The sequence below is a fragment of the Ixodes scapularis genome, unplaced genomic scaffold (assembly GCF_016920785.2).
Source record: "Ixodes scapularis isolate PalLabHiFi unplaced genomic scaffold, ASM1692078v2 PGA_scaffold0__279_contigs__length_252992795, whole genome shotgun sequence".
Classification (NCBI taxonomy): domain Eukaryota; kingdom Metazoa; phylum Arthropoda; class Arachnida; order Ixodida; family Ixodidae; genus Ixodes; species Ixodes scapularis.
In genome coordinates this window covers 235,525,698-235,548,525 of record NW_024609835.1, presented here as the reverse complement: position 1 = coordinate 235,548,525, position 22,828 = coordinate 235,525,698, and positions in this window count along the sequence as shown.

Here is a 22,828-nt window from a genome sequence, read left to right as displayed (position 1 = left end):
TACCATCCGCAGACAAATGTACTAACAGAACGGCTAAACAAAACAATCGCCGACATAATCTCCATGTATGTCGACGTAGAGCACAAGACATGGGACGCGGTGTTACCCTACGTCACGTTTTCTTGCAACACGGCGGTGCAAGAGACAGCAGAAGCAACCCCGTTTCAGCTGGTGCATGGCAGGAAAGTAACGATCATGCTCGACGCGATGTTACCCCGCGAACCAGCTGACGATGGAAGCCCTGACGCCCAGGTGATTGCTCAACGAGCCGAAGACGTTCGCCAGTTCTCCCGACTCCGAATTCAAGATCAAGAACATATCGACGCTACCCGGTACAACCTTCGTCGTCGGGACGTCACTTCCAGCCCGGAGACAGGGTATGGGTCTGGATACCGATTCGCCGCTGTGGTTTCAGCGAGAAACTCCTGAAACGGTATTTTGGACCCTACAAGGTACTTCGTCGACTCGTAGATCTGAACTACGAGGTGATGCTCAACGGAAAAGAACATCAACACGCCGCCCACCACATCCTGAAGTCGTCCACGTCGTGCGCCTGAAGCCGTACTACGCTCGATAGGACTGTGGACCTAGTGTGTTTATATGACTCTTTAGTTTACCGTTCTTTTTAATTGCTTTGTTTAGTTTTGTGTTGCATCGGGGTGATGCACCTTCTAAAGGGGATTGTAATGCCGCGCGCGTAGCTGCCAAGTAGGCAGCGCGCGGGCGGCCTAACAGTTGAGGTGCCTGCCTCCCACGCCAAAAGCCAGAGTTCGAATTAGTGTTCTGGTAAACTGGAGAATCTTGTTGCTTCTTCGAGGTCCGAATGTTCAATGCGTCGAACCTTCTACGCCGATCATTCCAGAAGCCCACGCATGTACACAAGGGGCTCCGCGTTGCGAGCCGGAGTCAGGTTTCGTCCCAGCGTTCGACTCTGCTCTCACGCCGACTTTGACGCCCGCGATGCTCTGTTTTCTTCTGTTCCCCTTTTATTTTTGGGGACAAGCTCGCCCCATTAAACGTTTAGTTCCTCCAGTTACCATCGCCTCATCAACTGTCGTTCGTGACAATATCTTTGTAGCTGCAATATCGCGCGCATTAGTAAGCAACAAATGGTGCAGGAGGCTTTCGCTGTGCCGTACCTCACTTAAGTCGCAAAGCATCAGCAATGACCTCTCCACATTTTTTTAGATAGTCTTTCAATTTTGGTCATTCCTAAGCCTAAAGGAACGCGATAATTGTCGGCATGGCAACGTCTTTGGAAAGTGGATTGCCCTGACTCAATCGGCCGTGTATTGATAGCACAAAAAAGCAGACAGCGGCCCAATAGACCAAAAACTACAGCGTTATTTTTCAACGGTACACCATCAAACTCGAATGGCGCCCACTCACTAATTAAGCCCAAGCCCTACACAGAGCATCCTTCGACACGTTTGCTGGACGCTACTTCCAATCGAACGTTGACGCTGCGCTGGTGTCCAATTCGTGTCTGCTCTAGATATCATTGTGATGACATAAAAATTTCAAATGCACAGCCTTTGATTGTTTCAAGTGGGTTTATTCAGACCCATTCTCCAGACGGCAAGAAAATCTTGCAGTTATCCACTAAAACCGATCGCGCCTGCGTCCGCTGTCAAGGCATATTGTGTGTGCCGTGCACCATTCGCTTGGCACAAATGTATCCCAAATTTCCCTGGCTGTGATGCCAATGCCACAGTCGCCCACGCGGTCGCGCAGCTAGGGTGTAGCGCAGCTTTGAGCGTCGCTCAAAGGTGTAATACCCCTGTCAGACGGGCTAGTTTAGTGTCACTACAAGCGAGTGCCACACGACTCCTTCCTGAGGAACACACTTGGCTTGGAGTGAGTTTGACGAACTCACTTCGCTCAGTCGAGCACGTGGCATCAATAGCAATGTTTAACACTAAAACATAACAACAAAAACACCAAAAAGCGTGGCGTAAGTTTTATTTTATAAAGAAAAAGGAATTCGTGAAAGACACGACATGTAGAAGAGTGTCATTGCAAAAAAAACATAGTGGCGTGGACTTGGAGTTTAGGCAGATCTGAATCAAGATTACCGTACATGTGAATTATTACAATACGACGACAAAGTCAGTCATTCATGGCTATCTTGGTTAGCAGAAAATGATAGAGTGTATTTTTTTTTTCAGCATTAACTATTCGAGACGACACGATAATTATGATCTGATTAGGCAGTGTCAGGGCCTGCTCTTAGACTTCCGTGGAACGAAGCGGAACGCCAAGGTTGGATATCCTTCGTTCTTTATCTTGGCTTGCGATGATCGATCAGAGTTATCCAATTGGCGTGAAAATCGTTCGTTAATGTAACGTTGTTTAAGAGCACAGCTCCTAGGCACCCGTTTCTGAGTTGAGCGGCGTCGGCGCAACCGCGCGTTGCATTACGGGCTGTTTCCTAAAATGACGCCACACCTGACGTCACGTGTGTCATCACGTGTGATGTACCGTGTGACCTCACGAGGGTGAAAATTTCCCGCCAAATTTTGCGGTAAAAGATTTTGCTAAGTTTGCGGAAAAGTTTTCTGCTAAATTTATAGGAAAAATGTTATCCGTGTGACGTCACGTGACGTCGCACTTACAATTTTAGATGAGGTGTCATGAGACGTCACACGTCAATTCAGCGGGAAAATTTTCCGGCTAAATTTAGTTGGGAATTTTGCGAAATGTTTACGCTAAGTGGGGTGAGAAAAAGAGAGGAGGATGGGAGCGCACGGAGGAGGAGAAGCTGGCATACCCTCCTCTTTGTACCCTTGCCCCCCTTCCTCCTCAAGAGCTGCGCTCCAAATCGGCATTACAGAGAATTGTAAACGTCTAATCTTTATTTTTTTAAGTTTCTTTATTAAGAGGCATCGGTGGCCGAGCGGGCCACCACACCAGGTCTGAATACGTTAAGAGAAAGCTAGCGCTGCAGAACCCAGTGATCCTGAGCTCAATCGCCAGCCCTACCCGAAGAACACACTTCCGATGAAGTGAGTTCGGGAAGCACACTACGCTGGCTCCGGTAGTCCGAGTGTGTAATCTCGATATCAGTGTTTAAGGTGTAAAAATAATAGAAGAAACAAACGCTGCGTAAATTTAATATTATTTTGATTTGAGTAATATTAGATGCGCACTTGTTTTCTGTTGGCGGGAAAGCAGGGCGGTGTAGAAAAAACAAGCGGCTAATCTAGTTTCTAGCCTTGGCCCCTGCGTGACGGCCAGCGACGGCCAGGAGGCACCTGCAAGACTCTACCACAAATCTGAAGGTGGCAGGAGAGACGCGAAAGGCTTGCTTGAAATGGAATACACTCAAATGGGGCAAGGTGTCTTCGAACCACCGTTCGTTCCTCTGGAATGTCCACCGTTCTCCAGTGATCACGGGTAGGATGCCGGTCATGAGAGCGGCTATGGTGAAGGTGCTGATCGATGTCAGCTGCTGATCGATGTCACTTGAAATTGTTGCCTGTGCGTCGGCATCCAGGTCCAGCTGCCTCTCATCCGAAAGGCGTTGGGCTCTCACGGAGAAAAGTGCCCCAACCACGCGCTTTTGCTGTCCAACATCGCGCATATCGCTCTCGAGCTCGTCCTCCACACACTTCATGATGTTTTGTTGTGGCGAGTGGCGAGTGGCCGAGTGGGCTCTCGCACACCAGCTTGGAGCACGCGGAGTGCAGAACCCAGGAATCCTGGGTTTAATCCCTACTCCCTACCCCTGCTCGTTTCATCTATACTCTGTTTCACCTTATGTTGTACCGCAGACAAGGCTAGAAGCGCGAGCTCATAGCGTTGGGAACTACTCTTAACGCACGAGAGCTTGTGCCGCCGAGATAAGCCATAGAGCAAGGAGCTCGGGCTTGTAGCCTTTCCTGCGGTACACCATAAAGTGAAACAGAGCATAGATGAGCATCGTCGCGGCGTGCGGACGTGTATCACTGGCTTGTAATAGCTGATCGTAATGATTAAATTGAATTTATATTTAGATTAAAGCTCGTGACTTAGCGCAAAAAAAATTGGGTTGTGTGTATGTTTATACAGCCTAGAACTTGGTCTGCCTCCAAGGGCATGACTTAGCGCAGCAATGTGTGGTAAGTGTTTCTAATAAGACGACGAAGTTATTTATGAAAAAATGCGTATGCACTGTAATATTTTGCGTGCCCATTACTTACCCATTGTCATTGGCATAATTTTGGAGAGACACTAAGTTTTCCCGTGTAGTACCAACACACTTGGGGTGTGTTTCGACGGGTTGAACTGCATTCGCTTGAAGTGACACTAAACTAGCCCGTCTGACAGGGGTATAAATCAGGGGAATCGGTGGCCGTCTGGGTTTGTGCACGCTAGAGTTATTGAATAGGATTCCACAGTATCGAAACTCCCCAGCTCCGCGCCGTGGCGCTCAAATTCATCCATATCCCGGTCGCAATTTTGGGTTCTTGAATAGTAGACTGTACAATACCTGTACGCATACCGCGTCGCTGGCGGTGCCGAACGTTCTTTCATGTATACCTATGGCGCTGTGGATAGCCACTTCAAATCATTTGCCTTATCAGTAACAATGCAGTCTAGCTGCACACGTTTAACGATTCATTACTCGGTGGTTCACATTAAAGGTTAGTAGCCATATCCCACTGGTAAAATATCTCATTTTAAGGCCAGTTCCCTATCACTCAGAGCATAGCCTCTTGTTTCTGTAATCACAATAGGCAGCTGGTAATTTTTGTTTACGCTTTTTGAGAATTTAGACGGGTGTCGTATAAATGCAGAAGCATTTCATTCATTTATTTACAACTGCATGCTAGATGCTGAGGACAGGACAGGAACGGGATAGATTGAAACATAGTATAAACCCTTGTGATAGCTTGTCAATTGCTTTGCTTGCCAGATTAAGCTTGCAGCGAAGCTCAGCAATGATTTTCCCGTGACGATTATCAAGGCAGTTTTCAGTCGACGCCATCTCTCTAAATGATTAATGCAGATAAATGGAACTGACGGTGAGTTACGATAATTTCTCAAAGTGAGAACAATGACTCTCTAAATCGAAAACAACAAGGATGTTTGTGTCGTCATTCATTCTACCTGAGCAGCAAGATGCATCTCATTCACTCAAGGCACCAAGTGGCATACCTAGCTAATACCGCGCTGTCATGGGTTCATTCGTTATTTTTGTACCACAAAAAAAGGAAGCAGCAAATAAATAAAAACAAAATCTCAAATGACAGCCGCTTGAGTGCTCATTCACTCAAGACTTCGCTTAAATTGTGTTATGAGTCACCCGGATGTTTGCGCTTCGAATTTTGCATGCAAAGCTACTTGCATTTTTTTTTTACTGCGGAGCTCTTAAGGTGCGTTTCCACCCTTGGTTAGTGTGATTCTAAATCAACAGATGGCGGTGGAATCGCCTTTCAGACCTGTACATCAATGCGAGTATCGTGTGTGGTGGCGCTTCACTACAGTGGGGTATTTTTCTATACACGTTTGCAAGAAAGGCTTCTGTGCGCTGCCATTTTGAGCGATGCTGGCGCCCCGTACCGTTTCCGCCATGCTGGGGTGCGCCAGGGGCACGTCAGCGGGGTGCGCGATGACAAGATGGTGCCGTTTGCTGCATCGCCGATGGCTATCGTTAGCGGCACACTTTCTGTCTCGGAACGCAGGAGGAGGTATCCACACAGTATCGTAGCGTCACATATTGTAGGGCGGGACATCTTTAAGGGTTGGAGCTGACTTTATAACGATCGCAGCCTCTGTTCCTGCATGTTGTGGAAGCCAGAGGTGCCGCGAGCGCAGCCATCGTTGATGCAAAGGCCATGCGACTTGTGACGCATTCTGAAGAGCGCCTTGAGACTTCAGATATTTTTGAATTTTTTTGATTTGTTACCGGTTTAGGCATTATATTTAACTGTCCTTGCTCTTTCCCGGTCGAAGACGACACGTGTACGTTTTATAATTATTTTTTAAATTTCTTTCTGCGCTTAGTGGTGTACGCTTCGGCGAGAGACGCTTGGCAAGCAAACGTCCTGGCTGGAGAGTAGGTCCGCCTCACCATGGCGCGCGGTTCGAGGTTAAGCCGGGATCCCACTTGCAAAGGTGTATATCCTGAATTTTTCATCCCTGGCCCCTTGCTTGTTTTTTTTCTGAACGAGCTTTCTTTGGAACGCGTACGGCTGCGCCAGTTCTCGTACAAGGGGGCAAGTTGCCTCTGCTCCGAGCTGACGTCTCCAGCAAATGTGGACAGAACAAAACGCGAAATGGCGAGACATATGCACAACAAAGTCACCGACGCGTTAAAAAAATATAAAATTGTCTGTGCGCCATTATCGGAGATTTGAGAGGCCAATTACAAATATTTCAGTGCGATCAGATGTATATTGTCACGAATGAAAATGACAAGAGGACGAACAGTGAACTAAGAAATAGAGGTTTAATCGGTGAACTTGTGCCAAACAAAAAAAGTAAAGAAAGGGCGTCGAGACAACACAAGGGCAGGCGGCGATTCGGCAGCGTAACAGAGAGCGAGAGCGAGACTGACTCGATAGGGTCATGGGCAGCTGCTTATCTACAGTGCGTCACTATCTCGAAAGTCCGGAAAAGAAGGTTCGAGCGTCGCTCGGGGCGAGGGTGAACTGGCGCATTCGAGAACAAGAAATCAGGGCGAAAGTTACATAGGGTGCAAGAATGAACGCGAATCTTCTAGAAGTTCGTGACCGAGCGTTGCTTTCTCGGTTCTCCTGGCGGCAATATGACGGGCCAGACCTTTTGTTTGGCTCTTTTTCGATTTCGAGGAAAACGTGATGACGTGGATTTTAAAATTATAGCTTGAAGAATTAGCCACCTAAAAAAAATCAAAACAAAGGAGCTTTTGTTTGGCAGTCAGGTGTCTCATTTAGGTAGCTGGGAGTTTATTTTGACTAAAACCACGAGACTGGAAAATACAAGAAGTGACACTCAGGATTAGATGTTGAGGTTGGTGAACCCTAAGTAGGACTGGTGCGGGAATGGTAATAATAAAAGAAATGTCGAGGTTAAAAATCAACTCACATCAATAAATGACATGAAATAATTTTAATACGAATTCAGTGATAAATGCAATGACAGGCCAGGAAAATATTCTGGGTCTCTGGATAGCTTTTGCACATGGTTTAAACAATGTACGGGGTGTCATAAAAAACAGTTTTTTTTATCTCGAGAATAATCTAGCCCTCGCCAAACGCTCATTCTCCGCCCAAAGGTAGCGCTAGAGGTCACAACAAGTTGTGAAAGTTTCAACCCGGTCCGGATACCTTATTTAAAATTATAAGTGATTTTCTGAAAATTTCTATGAAAAAATGGTGGCCGACGGAGTTTTCGAATACATGGGGCTCTATGGCACCAGAAACCGTAAACGGGCAAAAATAGGCTCCATTTTCCCATGGAACTTTTCAGCAAATCACATAACTTTTGAATAAGGTGTCCGTGCGAGATGAAACTCTGGCATCAGGGCCCGGTTGCTCGAAGCTCTAACCGCAGCTAAAGTTAGCCGCAGTACCTAGGGGAGAGATTTTTTAATCCCGTGACTGGTTCGATAAAGATGCGGGCAAACATCGCGGTGCCCCTATGACTGAGCGCCGCTCGCTTTGAAATTAATACGTCGTTGTAGCTGCAATATCGGGCGCGTTAGTCAGCAACGAATGGTGCAGGAGGCTTTCGCTTTGCCTTACCTCACTTAACTTGCAAAGCATGAGCAATGACCTCGCCGCATTTTTTAGATAGTCTTTCGATTCTGGCCATTCCCAAGCCTAGATGATCGCGATAATTGTCGGCATGGCAACGTCTTTGGAAAGTGTATTGCCTTGACTCAATCGGCCGGGTATTTATTTATTTATTTATTTATAAATACCCTCAAGGAATGGAGCATTATAGAGGGGAGTGGTACAGCAAATACAATAAGTAAAATGGAATAATAATTGGGAAAGCATACACGAAAGAAAAAAAAAACGGTTACATATGATTAATACACTTTGATACTATATAGTCCACTAGCCTGAAGCCGGGAAACACAACGTCTTCTACTAATACAGTTAAATAATCAATCAGATATATTTTTTAAGGCAGATTGAAACAAATCATAATTAGTAATAGTGGCTATCAGAGAGGGAAGGTGGTTCCAGTCACTAGACGTACGTGGGATGAAGGAATAAAAAAAAGGAATTAGTGTTGCATGAAATGACTCCTACTTTATGTGGGTGATCCATCCGTGACGACATGTATGAAGGTGATGTTAACAGTTCACCGCGTAAAGTGGTGTGGTGGAAAATTTTATGGAACAAACAAAGTCGTGCGTTTTTGCGTCGTGACGCTAGGGAAGAAAGACCTAGGTTAGATTTCATGGAGGATACGCTAGCAGCTCGTTGGTAGTTAGAATATATAAATCGAACCGAGTTATTTTGAATCATTTCCAACTGATTAACGAGAGTTCCGATGCCAGGATCCCATATCGCTGAAGCATATTCTAGTTGTGAGCGCACAATTGTTTTGTAGAACAGTAATTTAATAGAAGTAGGGGCCGAGTAAAAGTTGCGTTTTAGCTACCCAAGCATACGGTTAGCCTTGTTAGTAATGGAGTCGATGTGAATTTGCCAGCTAAGATTAGAAGTAATATGGACGCCTAAATACTTGTATGATTCGACAGTTTCGAGTAGACTACTATCAAGGTGATATGAAGGTAAGTTAGCGGAACAACGAGAGATTCGCATGAATTTGCACTTGTTAACATTTAGTGTCATATGCCACGTTTTGCACCAAGAAGTGATAGCGTCAATATCAGATTGAAGTGCATGCACGTCATTGATAGAGGTTATTTCCCGGTAAAGAACACAATCATCTGCGAATAGATGAATCGAAGATGATACACAGTTTGGTAGATCGTTAATATAGACAAGGAAAAGTAATGGCCCAAGTACAGTACCTTGGGGTACGCCAGATATTACAGGGTGAAGGAGAGAGCTGACTTCATTCGCGGTTACAAATTGCTGACGATGTGTGAGAAAGCATTCAAGCCATTTTAGTATGTTAATATCAATACCTATTTTTTTAGTTTTAGTAGCAGGAGCTGGTGAGATACCTTATCAAATGCTTTCGCGAAATCCAGATATATACAGTCGGCGGATGATCGGTTATCGAGTATAGATTGCAACTCATAGGTGAATAAAGCCAGTTGTGTCTCGCACGAAAAAGATTTGCGAAAGCCGTGCTGTGCGCGGTGAAAAAAAGAATTTGATTCCAGATAGTTCGCGATATGGGAGAAAAGTATGTGTTCTAGAATTTTGCAAGGAACGCTAGTGATTGATATGGGTCTGTAGTTGTAGGGTGAGTGCTTGTCGCCAGATTTGTGCACGGGAACCACCCTCCTCATTTTCCAGTCCTGCGGGAGCTCACCAGAATTGAGGGATTGCTGAAAAATTTCAGCGAGGGCGACAGAGGTATAGGCTTTCGTGTTTTTTAGGAACATGGGAGTAATACAGTCAACACCAGAGGATGAGAAAGGTTTGAGAGAGTCAATAATTTTGGCAACACCATCAGTCTCAATCTGCACAGGATACATGGGTAAATACTCAGGGTTACTAAATGAAGGCAAAACGTCAGAAAAAACACACGAAAAAGCGCTGGAAAACACGTTGTTAAGCGTATCTGAACAATGTTTGTCATCAATTGGTTCACCGTCCAAATTCGTTAGTACAATTCGCGAACTATCAGCCGGGTTCACTACATTCCAAAATTTTCTTGGATTGTTCAGCAACATATTTGGTAATGTGTTGGTTAGAAAATTTTCCTTCGCCGATTTGACTGCAGAATTATATTCATCAGCCGAGGTACGATATAGAGACCATCGATGTTGGTCACTAGACGTTTTTGCACTTCTATACATGCGTTTTTTTCGATTGGAAAGGCGCCTGATAAATGAATTATACCATGGTGCTTGGGGATTATAACAGATTACACGAACTGGAATAAAACGGTTAGCAAGCTCTGTCATCTTCGTTTTTAGAAGCTTCCAATTATATTCAACTGAGCGTGCTTCGAACCCGTTTAGAAACGCTTGTAGAAATAAAAACAGTTCATCATTGATTTGGTTAAAGTCAGCATTAGGATAATTACGTATCACTTTAGTTCTATTAGAAAACTTTTTTACAGGAATAGTCACAGAAAAATTTAGTAGAGAGTGATCACTTATTTTCGGCATGTATGTTACTTCTGAGCATAACTCGGGACAAGTAGTTAATACCAAATCTAACAGGTTCGCACTTGTCGGTGTAACTCTGGTTGGTTCGGAAATAATCTGTGTAAAGTGAAAGTATGAACATAACTCAATAAATTCCTGGCAAACAGACGAGGACGAATTTAGTGAAGGGGGGGACGTTGACCATTTGATTCCTGGATAATTAAAATCACCCAGCAAGAATACAGGGGATGTTGAGTACCGTGTGATAACGATGTTTATGGCATCATAGAGCTCAGTAACAAAGGTAGAGGAATCATTCGGGGGGCGATAGCAAACCCCGACAACCATTCTACAATGAGCTAGTTTTACAGACACCCATATAATCTCTAAGCATGACGCAATATGAAGTGCGAATGACTCAAATTCCTTTTTAATCGCTATTAGTACACGACCACCTTGCCTCGTTTCCCTATCTCTCGTCTGTAGAAATGAAATTGATTGGACAAATCGAATATTTCATTTTCACGAATGTTACTGTTAAGCCATGTCTCTGTTAACACGACAATATCGGCAGAGCAAGAATCAATAGCAGAAGACATTTCGGTGCGGTTTCTGACAACGCTTCTGATATTAGTAAATAAAATAAAGACTTGTGATAAGGATGCACGATAACCACAGCCCCTCGGTAACCCCTACGTGTATGACGTATCACGTTGCCTGGATGACGCAGCGTGTTGTCCCGAGGGCACAGTTGTTCGTGTATCGGTAGTAGCTGATTGTGATATCGGAAGTCGTGACTCACAAATTTTATCGGAGACAGGGTCGTACGTGTATAATTTTCCATTAACGGACAGTTTGTTGTATTTCAGCTGGAAGGAGGGACTGTTAGGCATCGTTTTGGCAAATTCGGTCAGCTTCCTCCGTACTTCGCGCGTCGCGGGTGAAAAATCCTCAGCTACACTCACGTCGTGTTCTTTCAGTTTAGCTTTGGCCTGAAGTACCTTTTCTTTAGTTTTAAAACTAGAAAATTTTATTATTACGGGGCGGCACCTTGAGCCGGAAAATTTTCCTAAACGGTGAGCGCGTTCGATATCAACCGAGGCTTTACGTCATCATGTCGGCGGGAATCGCCGACTGAAACTTGCGGCAGCGAATCCATGGTGATGAAGTCGAAGGCGAAACCATTATACCGGGACGCGCAGTAAGCCAGGAGTGGTAGTAGGACCTGAGGTACGAAGAAACAAGGTTTGTAAGCCATTGCGGCTGTCGCGCTGCTCCCGTGCCCACTGGAGAATTCACTGAACTGCCAGCCTTTTACATCTGGCGCTGCGGGCGTCGTCGATGTCGATGGGTTTTCTTTGATGAAGCGAGGCGAATCGTAGATCCAGGTGGCCTGCTTTACGTCATCATGTCGGCGGGAATCGCCGACTGGAACTTGCGGCAGCGAATCCATGGTGATGAAGTCGAAGGCGAAACCATTATACCGGGACGCGCAGTAAGCCAGGAGTGGTAGTAGGACCTGAGATACGAAGAAACAAGGTTTGTAAGCCATTGCGGCCGTCGCGCTGCTCCCGTGCCCACTGGAAAATTCACTGAACTGCCAGCCTTTTACATCTGGCGCTGCGGGCGTCGTCGATGTCGATGGGTTTTCTTTGATGAAGCGAGGCGAATCGTAGATCCAGGTGGCCTGCTTTACGTCATCATGTCGGCGGGAATCGCCGACTGGAACTTGCGGCAGCGAATCCATGGTGATGAAGTCGAAGGCGAAACCATTATACCGGGACGCGCAGTAAGCCAGGAGTGGTAGTAGGACCTGAGGTACGAAGAAACAAGGTTTGTAAGCCATTGCGGCCGTCGCGCTGCTCCCGTGCCCACTGGAGAATTCACTGAACTGCCAGCCTTTTACATCTGGCGCTGCGGGCGTCGTCGATGTCGATGGGTTTTCTTTGATGAAGCGAGGCGAATCGTAGATCCAGGTGGCCTGCTTTACGTCATCATGTCGGCGGGAATCGCCGACTGGAACTTGCGGCAGCGAATCCATGGTGATGAAGTCGAAGGCGAAACCATTATACCGGGACGCGCAGTAAGCCAGGAGTGGTAGTAGGACCTGAGGTACGAAGAAACAAGGTTTGTAAGCCATTGCGGCCGTCGCGCTGCTCCCGTGCCCACTGGAGAATTCACTGAACTGCCAGCCTTTTACATCTGGCGCTGCGGGCGTCGTCGATGTCGATGGGTTTTCTTTGATGAAGCGAGGCGAATCGTAGATCCAGGTGGCCTGCTTTACGTCATCATGTCGGCGGGAATCGCCGACTGGAACTTGCGGCAGCGAATCCATGGTGATGAAGTCGAAGGCGAAACCATTATACCGGGACGCGCAGTAAGCCAGGAGTGGTATACTTTGTTTCAGCTTTGGTCCGAGCGCAGCTGATGTTATGAGCCGAAGGGCCAATCAAACAGCGAAAGAGGCACAACGTCATGGCGTGCTCTCTGCAGTTGATAGGACAAGCCGGTATTCGCCGTCTCGCTGTGCGTGCTCGTCCGCCGGCTAGTTCTATCAAGCGCAGAGAGCACGCCATGACGTTGCGCTTTTTGCGCAGTTTGATTGGTCCTTCGTCTCATAACATTGACCGCGCTCGGACCTAAGGTGAAACGAAGTATAGTAGGACCTGAGGTACGAAGAAACAAGGTTTGTAAGCCATTGCGGCCTTGTATTGACTCAATCGGCCGGGTATTGATAGCAGAGAAAGCAGAAAGCGTCCCCCCAAGCTCGAGGTGCATGGTACCAGTGTAGTTACACGCGTTGCACGTGCTGGTGTCTGCAGTAGTAATTGTTCTAAAGCAAAAAGTCTAAAACAAATTTTGTTTTGCACGCGCGTTCGTCAAAGCCTTATTATGATTATTTACTTGGAATATTTGATCAGAGGAAGGCCAGTGAGCGCGTGCTGTAGAATTACACTTCCAGCGTTCTTCTCGATGCTTGGGTAATTCAGAAAGGTTTATTGGGACGCTATCTGCTTTTGTGTGCTATCAACCCGGCCGATTGAGTCAAAACAATCCGCTTTCCGAAGACGTTGCCATGCCAATAATTATCGCGTTCATTTGGGCTTAGGAATGGCCGGAATCAAAAGACAATCTAGAAAAATGCAGCGAGGTCATTGCTCATGCTTTGCGAACAGTCGTACCATTCGTTGCTGACTAACGCGCCCGATATTGTAGCTACAACGACGTATTAGTTCCAAAGCGAGCGGCGCTCGCTCACAGGGGCACCGCCATGTTTCCTCGCATCCCTATCGAACCAGTCACGTGATTACAAAATCCCACTCCTAGGTACTGCGGCTAACTTTTGCCGCGTTTAGCGCTTTGAGCAAACGGGCCCTGGTTGTGACTTCTAGCGCTACCTCTGGGCGGAGAATGAGCGTGAGGCGATGCGTAGTTTATTTTTGCGGTAGTACAAAACCTGCAATATTTTTGTGACATCCGGTACCAGTCTTAATTTTCTGATTTATGCGCGCAAGTAGTAGTGTGCATAAATGAAAAAAAAATGCAAAAGGTTAGAGTTTGACGTTCTATAAAATATAGTGTAAGCACGCACATGGTACGTTGATTAAGAATGAAACTGGCCGACATTTTACACTAGCGAAGAGTGTATCGAAAGTTAAGGGTGCATCAAAAGCTAAAGCTAATACACATATACTGCTCAGGCCGTTATGTTTGAATGCTCATAGTATTTGATTACCCCCAGATTTGGTGTAAGTTGTCTCCTGATTGCTTACAACAGAAAAAAAGAGACATTCTAACTCTGAGTTGATAGAAAACTCCACCTGCTGACAGCTACCAATCATCTCGGCGCCGATTATGAGTATTCACTCCATGCCAACGGTCGCGTGCTTAGAACGAGTTTTTCCTACGTTATTTCATACAATCGCAGTTGTTCTTGACAAACAACAATGTTTACTCAGGTAAGCGGTACATTTTGTATTGATTGTGGCACACATAACACGTTGCAAAGTGTTTTTTTTTTTCTTTTTTTTTTTTTGCAATCTGCGAGATAGAATGTTCGTGGGTTACTTTGGTCTTTCATCCACGTGGCACACAAAAAGACCACGAAGCGAATCGCAGTGAAAAACGAAAACCATAAAATTAAACAAGCGTGTAAGCACTAGAAAACTGAGGGCATCGCACATATACAGAAGGTAAGCTTTGTTTCACTAAAGTATTTGGTTTTATCGTGCGAGCAACACAGAACATGCTAGTGCGAGCGTACTGCACTGAACTGCACATCCAGTGAACAAGCGAACCAGTCAAAGCATCAAGCTCGCTTTTATAGCTTTTGGTGCACTAAAAGCTTTGAAAACACAATTATATTCAATTCTACCCTATTGAAAATTCCATCAAGATACGTAATTTGGGACACAGACTGCCAGTCAGCAGCCTTGGTGGAACGTGATGGACCATCAGACGTCATCTAATGGTCCATCAGATGGCGTCTGACTGCCACTGCCAAGGGAATTTCATCAACAAGGGCAGCATTTATATAACAGTAAAGCTATACGCACTCATAAATATCGCCAAATGCCTCAATAAAACACAATTTTTGAAAAAAAAAAAAAAAAAAAAAGATTACCCGCGACCACTTGCGTACAAATCGGACACTTGGACGCCTATGCTACTCCACCGCTTAGGAAACTCGATTTGGCCCTCCGTTTTACACGAGATGCTTCGGCTGCAAATACAGTTAAGCTTTCAGCATGTTATGAAAAGCACTTGTACATCACTCGCCGTACTTCAGTTCTACTCACCTGATATGTAGCGTACTTTCGCGCCGTAGAACGATCCTTTTTTCGCGCGTCTCCGGCCCAGTAGACCTGGTACACCTTGTCGTCTTCAGCTACACCGCTAAAGTCCCTTAAATCATCGAAACTCACAACAGGCTGGGTCTTGTCTAGTAGAAATTCTACTAAAACATAAGACATTGTAGAGCCTGGGCAGGATCGACAGGTTGGAGCAAGCGGGCAAACAAGACAAGTCGAGAGCGATAGTTCATGAAAGCTCGGCGAAGCCGTTATGGAAGAAGCGAAGTCAGCGAAGTGGCGTGTATGGCGTCTTCTGATCAAGGTTGTCGGTCGGCTGCGTGTCATATCTCTAACATGAGCGGTTTTATGGGCTCACGTCCCGAAATTGTTTTCTTGTGCATAGATTATTTTTTGTATTCATAGATTTGACGAAATAGTGGTATCCGATCGAATTTTACGTCCTTTTACCGTACGTCTGCCTGCACGTGAAAGCTTTTTGACGTACAGTCAGAGCCAATCGATGTACAATCAGAATCGCCATCAAGACATCTTGATGGCATTTCGCGGCGGCCGACTGCCACCAGGAAACCATCAGAAAGCCGACAAGTGGAGTCTGACTGGAGTTTGACTGTCGGTCAGAGTAACTTGTTGGCCAATCAGACGTGCTTGACGTACAGTCAGGCGCAGTCAGCGGTCCACTAGAAAACATTGACTGCCAAACAGGGTTACATTGATGGATTTTTCCTTCGGGTGTTATTTAAATTATTTATTTATTTATTTACAATACCCTCAAGGCCGTGAGGCGTTAGAGAGGGGAGTGCGTAATACAATGTTGTTGAATCACTTCGCGAAATGCGGCGGAATCTCTGATGGCTGCGTTGTCACCGGGAAGGCCATTCCAGTCCACAATTGCGTCGGGGAGAACCGCGTTTTGATGTGCTGTGGATAAACATCGTGGCCGGGCTATTGTTTTAGGATGATCTAGTCTAGAAGACGAATAGGTTGGCGGAGTGAGAAGAGTCTGATGTAGTCGAGGGGAATAATAGACTTTATGCAATAGGCACAGACGAAAGATTTTCCGTCGGGTAGCAAGTAAGGGAAGAGAAAGGTCAGATTTCATTCGAGTAACACTAGAAAAACGTGAGTAGTCAGATGCAATGAACCGGGCAGCACGGTTTTGGACAGCCTCAATACTGTCTGTTAGTGAAGAAAGGTGAGGGTGCCAAATGGAGGATGCATACTCTAATTTTGATCGTACTAAGGAAATGCAAAGGAGACACTTTAGGTTACTTGGGACAGATCTGAAGTTGCGACGGAGGTAACCTGGGCTTCGGTTAGCAGCAGACACCACTGAATTGATATGGCTGTCCCAAGAGAGGTTTTTTGTTAGAAGAACACCAATATACTTGTACCTGTCGGTTTGTTGTAGAGGAACATCTTTAAGAGTAAGAGTAGAGGAAGTTTGGAAGGTGGAACGAGAGAAGCGCATGTGTTTACATTAGTTAACGTTGAAGGACATTTGCGAATTACTACTCCAGTTATTAATAGAGTAAAGGTCATCTTGTAGCGCTGCAGAATCAGAGGGAGATGCTATTTTACGATAAACGACACAGTCATCTGCAAACAAACACATTGATGAGGACACCTGGAGTGGAAGGTCGTTGATGTAAATAAGGAAGAGTAGGGGACCAAGGACTGTCCCTTGGGGCACACCGGATGTTACAGGGGCCAAGGCAGATGAAGAGTCGTTAGCATAAACAAACTGGTTTCGTTGCGAGAGGAAAGATTTAATCCATGATAGTACGTTGGTGTCGAGGTTTAACGATGAAAGTTTTAGTAGCAGTTGGTTATGTGGTACTTTGTCAAAAGCTTTAGCAAAATCAAGAAATACAGCATCAGTTGGTAAACCGGAGTCGAGGTTAGATAAAAGGTCATGGGTTAAGCAAAGAAGCTGTGTTTCACAAGAGAAATTTCTACGGAAGCCGTGCTGTGCCTTGTTAAAAAAGGAAATGGAATCGAGGTGAATGGATAGATTCTGATGGATTATGTGCTCCAGTATTTTTGAAGATACAGAAGTAAGAGAGATAGGCCTATAGTTTAAGGGAGATGATTTATTACCGCTCTTGTGGACCGGAATGACCTTTCCGATCCTCCAATCGTCAGGAGCTGCCGCTGTATTCAAGGACTGCTGGAAACTTTTGGTTAAAAAAAGACTCGACGAACACACTGTGCCCTGCAGTATTTTAGAGTTGATGTTGTCGACGCCACAGGATGAAGACACTTTCATAGATTTAATAATTTTTACAGTACCGTCAAAATCAACATGTATTGGATCCATATAAGGGACGTTGTTAGCAATGGTTGGTAACAATGCTAAAGGACGTGGGATGGTGAACTGAGCAGAGAATATGTCATTTAAAACTGAGGCACATTGACTCGCCTCTATTTTGTTTTTAAATTCATCTTCCAGGTTAAGTGGCGAGCGTGGGGTATGATTAACAACTTGCCAGAATTGGCGAGGGTTATTAAGGAGCAGGGATGGGAGGGTTTCCTGGTCGAAAATACGTTTCTGTTCCGCAAGCATGCGCTTGTACTCATTTGCGCATTCATTATACCTGTCCCAAGACTCAGTGGTATTATTATTTTTGGCGGTCCGAAAACGGCGTTTCTTTTTATTGTTGATTGTTTTCAGCGAGCGCGAGTACCAGGGGTTAGAAGATCGGGAACTTATGGTGGTGCTTGGGACATGTATTTCAACAAGTTCTAATAATTTGCTCTTAAATTTACACCAGTTTTCGTTCACATTCCTACTATCAAATTTATCTAAGAAGACTGAGAAGTAATTTGAGAGGTCCATGTTAAACTGCTCATAATTTCCTTTGTTGTATAGCCTTATCGTTTTAACAATTCTTATACGTTCAGGTGCTTGAAATGCTAGGTCACAATGTACTGCCTTGTGATCACTTATGCCTTCGAATCCAGACAGCGACGAGACACACTCAGGTTGATTCGTAAATACCAAGTCTAATATATTTGACCACACGTCATTTACACGCGTTGGAAAAGAAACCATCTGGGACAGATTGAAATCTAAACAAAATTTAACAAACTTACGACAGTCACTGGTAACACAATCTTGATCAGGAGAATTCCATTTAATATCGGGGAAATTAAAATCACCAAATAAAAGAACAGGATGGTCAGGAAGTTGCACACATAAAGTGGACAGCTCGTCATGCAAAGAAGGCACAAAATTAGATGACGCATCGGGTGGCCTGTAACAGGCGCCAAGCAGGATTGATTTAAAACCGCATTTCATTGATACCCAGATTGCTTCGATAGTGTTCGAGATAAAGAGAAGGGAACTTTGAATACTTTCATGCACGCATATTACATCGCCACCACCACGACGGCCACATCGATCTCGCCTATAAATGATAAACTCAGGGTGACTCGGCAATATTTCATTGCTGTCTATACCGGAATGAAGCCAAGTCTCGGAGATGAGTACAATTTTAGCATCACAAGAGGAAATAAGAGAACAAAGTTCCTCTCGTTTTGGCATTAGGCTTCGCGCGTTTAAGTATAAAACACTAATTTGGGAGCTAACAGCGGCAACAATTGGGGATGTAACAGGGGCAACACTACCAATGGCGCAGCTAATAGCGGCAACATTTCTGCTCCTACTCCCTGCCCGGTCCTATGGGAGAGTTTCAATTGCGGAATCCGAAAGTGCGTCGTAGCTGAAAGTCTTAGGGCCCATGTGCAATTTGTCAAACCGAAGTTTAAATGGGAGACCCTGCGGTTTTGCGAACGAGTAAAGTTTCTTTCGTGCGATGCGGATGTTTGCAGAGAAATCCTCAGAGAGGTGTACCTCGCAATTTAGGCCCACAAAGAAGTAGTTGATTTTTCGTCTTGTAAGAGGAAAAGCCTACAATAACCGGCCTGTTTTTTTCTTGCGAGTGCGCTCCCAGTCTGTGCGCACGCTCAATTTGGGAGCTATCAAGCGTAACACCTAGATTATTTTTGGCCAAATCTATTACTTTTTGTTCAGTGGATAACCAAGATTCACCTACGCTATCGGGTATTCCATGAATTATCAAATTACATCGGCGGGAACGATTTTCCATATCTTCGAGCCGGGACGTCATTTCTTTAGTTACAGCTGTTTGTACAGTGGCCAAATGCTGAAGGGCACAAATATCCGTTTTCGCCTGCGCGATGGTTGCCATTTCTCTCTCAAGAGAATTGAGCTTGGTGGTAAGGGCAAAGACCGAGTTCTCGAGTTGCGTCTGGTTATGAAGTACCCTCTCAACATCGTTTTTTAGAGCAGCCTGACCCGTCGTCAGGCTCGTTACATTGGTGTCTGGTCTTAGTAGCAATACCTGCATATCCTCAATGTGCTTTGGATCAACCTTTGGAGGGCCGGGGTTGGTTTCAACGTCACCAGAGAGTAATAGTAGTTTAGCAAAAACATGAAAACAATGAGGCACGGGAACCATAAGATGAATACGTAGCTTGAATTTTTTGTATGTAGCGAGAAACGTCTACAGACCTGCACAAAGGGAAGCATGTCATGCGTGAGCGTCGGTGTCGTTACGGCGCTACCGTGCCCACTGAAGGGGGCAGCGCTGGGGCCGTCCTTATGTAGGCCGGCGGCCGGGTTTTCGGCCAGGTTGACGTCACTGCGCCTGGACGGAAGTTTTGGCGGGGCTCGATGGATGACACGGCTGGAAGCGTTGGCGATAGTGGCCCATGGGGACAGCTGATGACAGAGGCAGAGCCCAGTGACAGCGCTAGGACGATGACTTTCTTGAACAACGGGAGCTGCACAAAGGGAAGCATGTCGTGCGTGAGCGTCGGTGTCGTTACGGCGCTCCCGTGCCCACTCTAATTTAATTTGATTAAGTACGCCCCTGTGTTTTTTTTTTCTCCGGTTGCGTTCACGTGCCATTTTCTTAGTTATATATTGTATTTGCAGAAGTCCGACAACTATTGTCTGTTTCATGATAAGTAAGAGCCGCATAATCAAAGATGCAGACAAAAAAAGAAAAGAAAAAAAGAACGCGAACACGCGAACACACATTAAAAATGCAACGTAACGGCGCATTTAAATTTGTCGTTAGTTTTTTTTAAAGGGCAGCAGTTTTGTAAGGCGACGTTGTTACGCGTTGAAGATTATAAAAAAATGCACTAGAACTGTTAGCTCGGGGTCTTTAACGTGCATTACGCAGTTTATGTTGTACACGATCGCACGACGGAAGGATACAGATGGGCGACTAAACCCAGGGCCGTGTCCCTGCTAAAGCCCCTTGATAAAGGCGTTTTTTACAAGATAAAGCTTCAGATAACTGACAACCGTCATTTTAAGCACCAAGATCTGTATGAAGCGTAGCTTCCTTAGTGGCTCTAGTTTAGCCCGACCGCATAGGCAAAGAAAGATAATGAACAGCTTAACCTCTGCCCTTGGCGCTGCTTCAGTGGCTTCATCAGCCCATAGCGTTGGCTGCACTCCGGACTAAGGTGAAGCGAAGCAAATATTCAAATTTTAGGGTTTCACAAGCCAAACAAACAAAAATCACTTATCACGCCTCAATAAAAAAACTACGGGGTTTCTTTGGCTCACTGGAGAACTTTTGACGTGCATCCGAAATCTCAGACTGGCCTCCGTCGGACTGCGGCCACCTCGGCCGATATTTAAACCCAACAACTATGGATTCAAGGGCCAGCGCGTTGGCTCCGATACAGTGAGAAGATTTATTATTTTGTGTTTTGTTTTAATATCATTGCCACTTAAGAGCCACTGAGGTGCTTTTTGAAACAAAATATAGTCAAACCATCGTTATTTTGATTAGTTTGCGTGATTCCGTTTTTATAGAGCCATAAAATAATACTATTTAAAACTTTATTTTATATTTTAAAATATACATTATCAGTGCAGTTCGTTGCTATTTTTTTTATTTATTACATCCAAACGAACGCTCACGTCAAATATCGTGGACGATGGGACGTTATACCTCGAGGAATAGTTTGTCGAATAGTTTTTCAATATTATACGCTGTAGTCTAATAAATACTTAATAATTAACTAACAACTAAGAAAAATCGTAATATTGAGACAATAAAATAATGTTGAAAAACATCTCTTCAATTTCATATTAACTTTATACTTATAAGATTCATACAAAAGTAAGTTATAAGCCGTCAAAAAAGCACCAAATCGTCTTGCACGGTGGGGTTGCACCTTAAAGCTGGTTTCCGCAGGGTCCTGTCCTCCGCAAAGAAACGAAGACACCGTACTCTGGACACCTACCGCCATCCATAAGCGACAGCGGCAAGTCACGTATCTGGTTGCCGCCGTCGCTCATAGATGGCAACAACCGTTCCACTCTGGCTTGACGACTAGCGGCCGGCCATTACCTTCCAATGTACAGCTCCGCAGGTCTTTCTTCTTCACCAACGTGAAAAGGCTAAAAGTATTTTTTTTTACGCTCTTCTAGATTCGAAGCAGTTTGAATAAAAAGCACTGCAAGATAATGCTTATTCAGAAGCAGACGTTCTTTCAAGCATCGTCCGTGCCGAACCACGCTCAATGGAAGCAGCCTGATCGGCTGCGAGGCGGCGAGCAATACTCGGAGAAGACAAGTGAAATGCACAAAACTCACAAACTTTTCTTCCTGCAGTGGGCTTTGTAATCTTCCGTTTTGTAGTGGAAATTAAGCCAAGCACTTCTCGACTTTACATGAGCGTTCTTGCCTGACTGGAATCGGAAGAGCCTCTTGCCGGTCTCCCACGTGTTTGGGCCCCCGAAGGCGCAGCAAGCAGGCATATGTGAGTCGCGAAATACGGAACGTTAAAGGGGCGGTGCAACGCTATTCAATTGGACTGCTTTTCACTTTACACGAGCTTACTGGCTCGAGTGGGACTCAATGATACTTGCACGCAACGCCACTGACCAAGAAACCACTTTGTTGCGCTGTAATTTCGAGGACAAAAACGAGCGTTTTCATTCAATCTCTCCTTCGAGAAACCTGATGACATAGCTGGGCGGTAGCAGTACCGCCCAGTGACGATATTTGAATACGGCTCATAGATTGGACCCGAGCATGGCGTGGACACTCGATTTGGGCTCGTGATAATCGATAGCTCGAGAAACATTCGGGTAGTGTACTGTGTCCAATCGCTGCAATGATGACAACAGCCGAACCATTACAATGTCTGGAACCCAGCGCGTGTCCTGTGCCTTGCCAACCCAAGCGCATGGCTATGATCAACATTGCCGGCATATAATCGGCTCCAGATCACGGGGCCGCTTGTTCTGGCTGCGAGTTTAGGGGGTTAACTCTGCTCGATTTTCTTTATTTTTTTTCTGCGACTTCGATTGCGTGTGGTGAAAACGGACGGGCATTTCACAGATCATTACGTCAGGGATTCGTTCTAAGCGGTATTTGCGCAAAAGACAAATATCAGTGCATCGCCTCTTTAAGGTGTGATCCCATGGGAATACGTGCGCCTCAATGCTAAGTGACTGAGAAGCGACTCGGAGCTTCGCAGCAGACGCTGGCTACACCCAATATGATGGCTCATGGCGGCGATTAGAAAAAATGATAATGAGAGCAACGTCGATGAGAGGGACGGCACACGTGAATACTGCCGTCCAGCGATGCCACAGGAAATCAAAACATAGACGGCTACAGTGCTACGGTTGTCGGCAAAGCATTAAACGAATTGGACTGCGGTACTTTTACATAAAGCTCCTCTATCCTACTACTTTTGAAACATGAAGGGGCTTTACTCTGACAGAGTATTCAGTGACAGTAACGCAC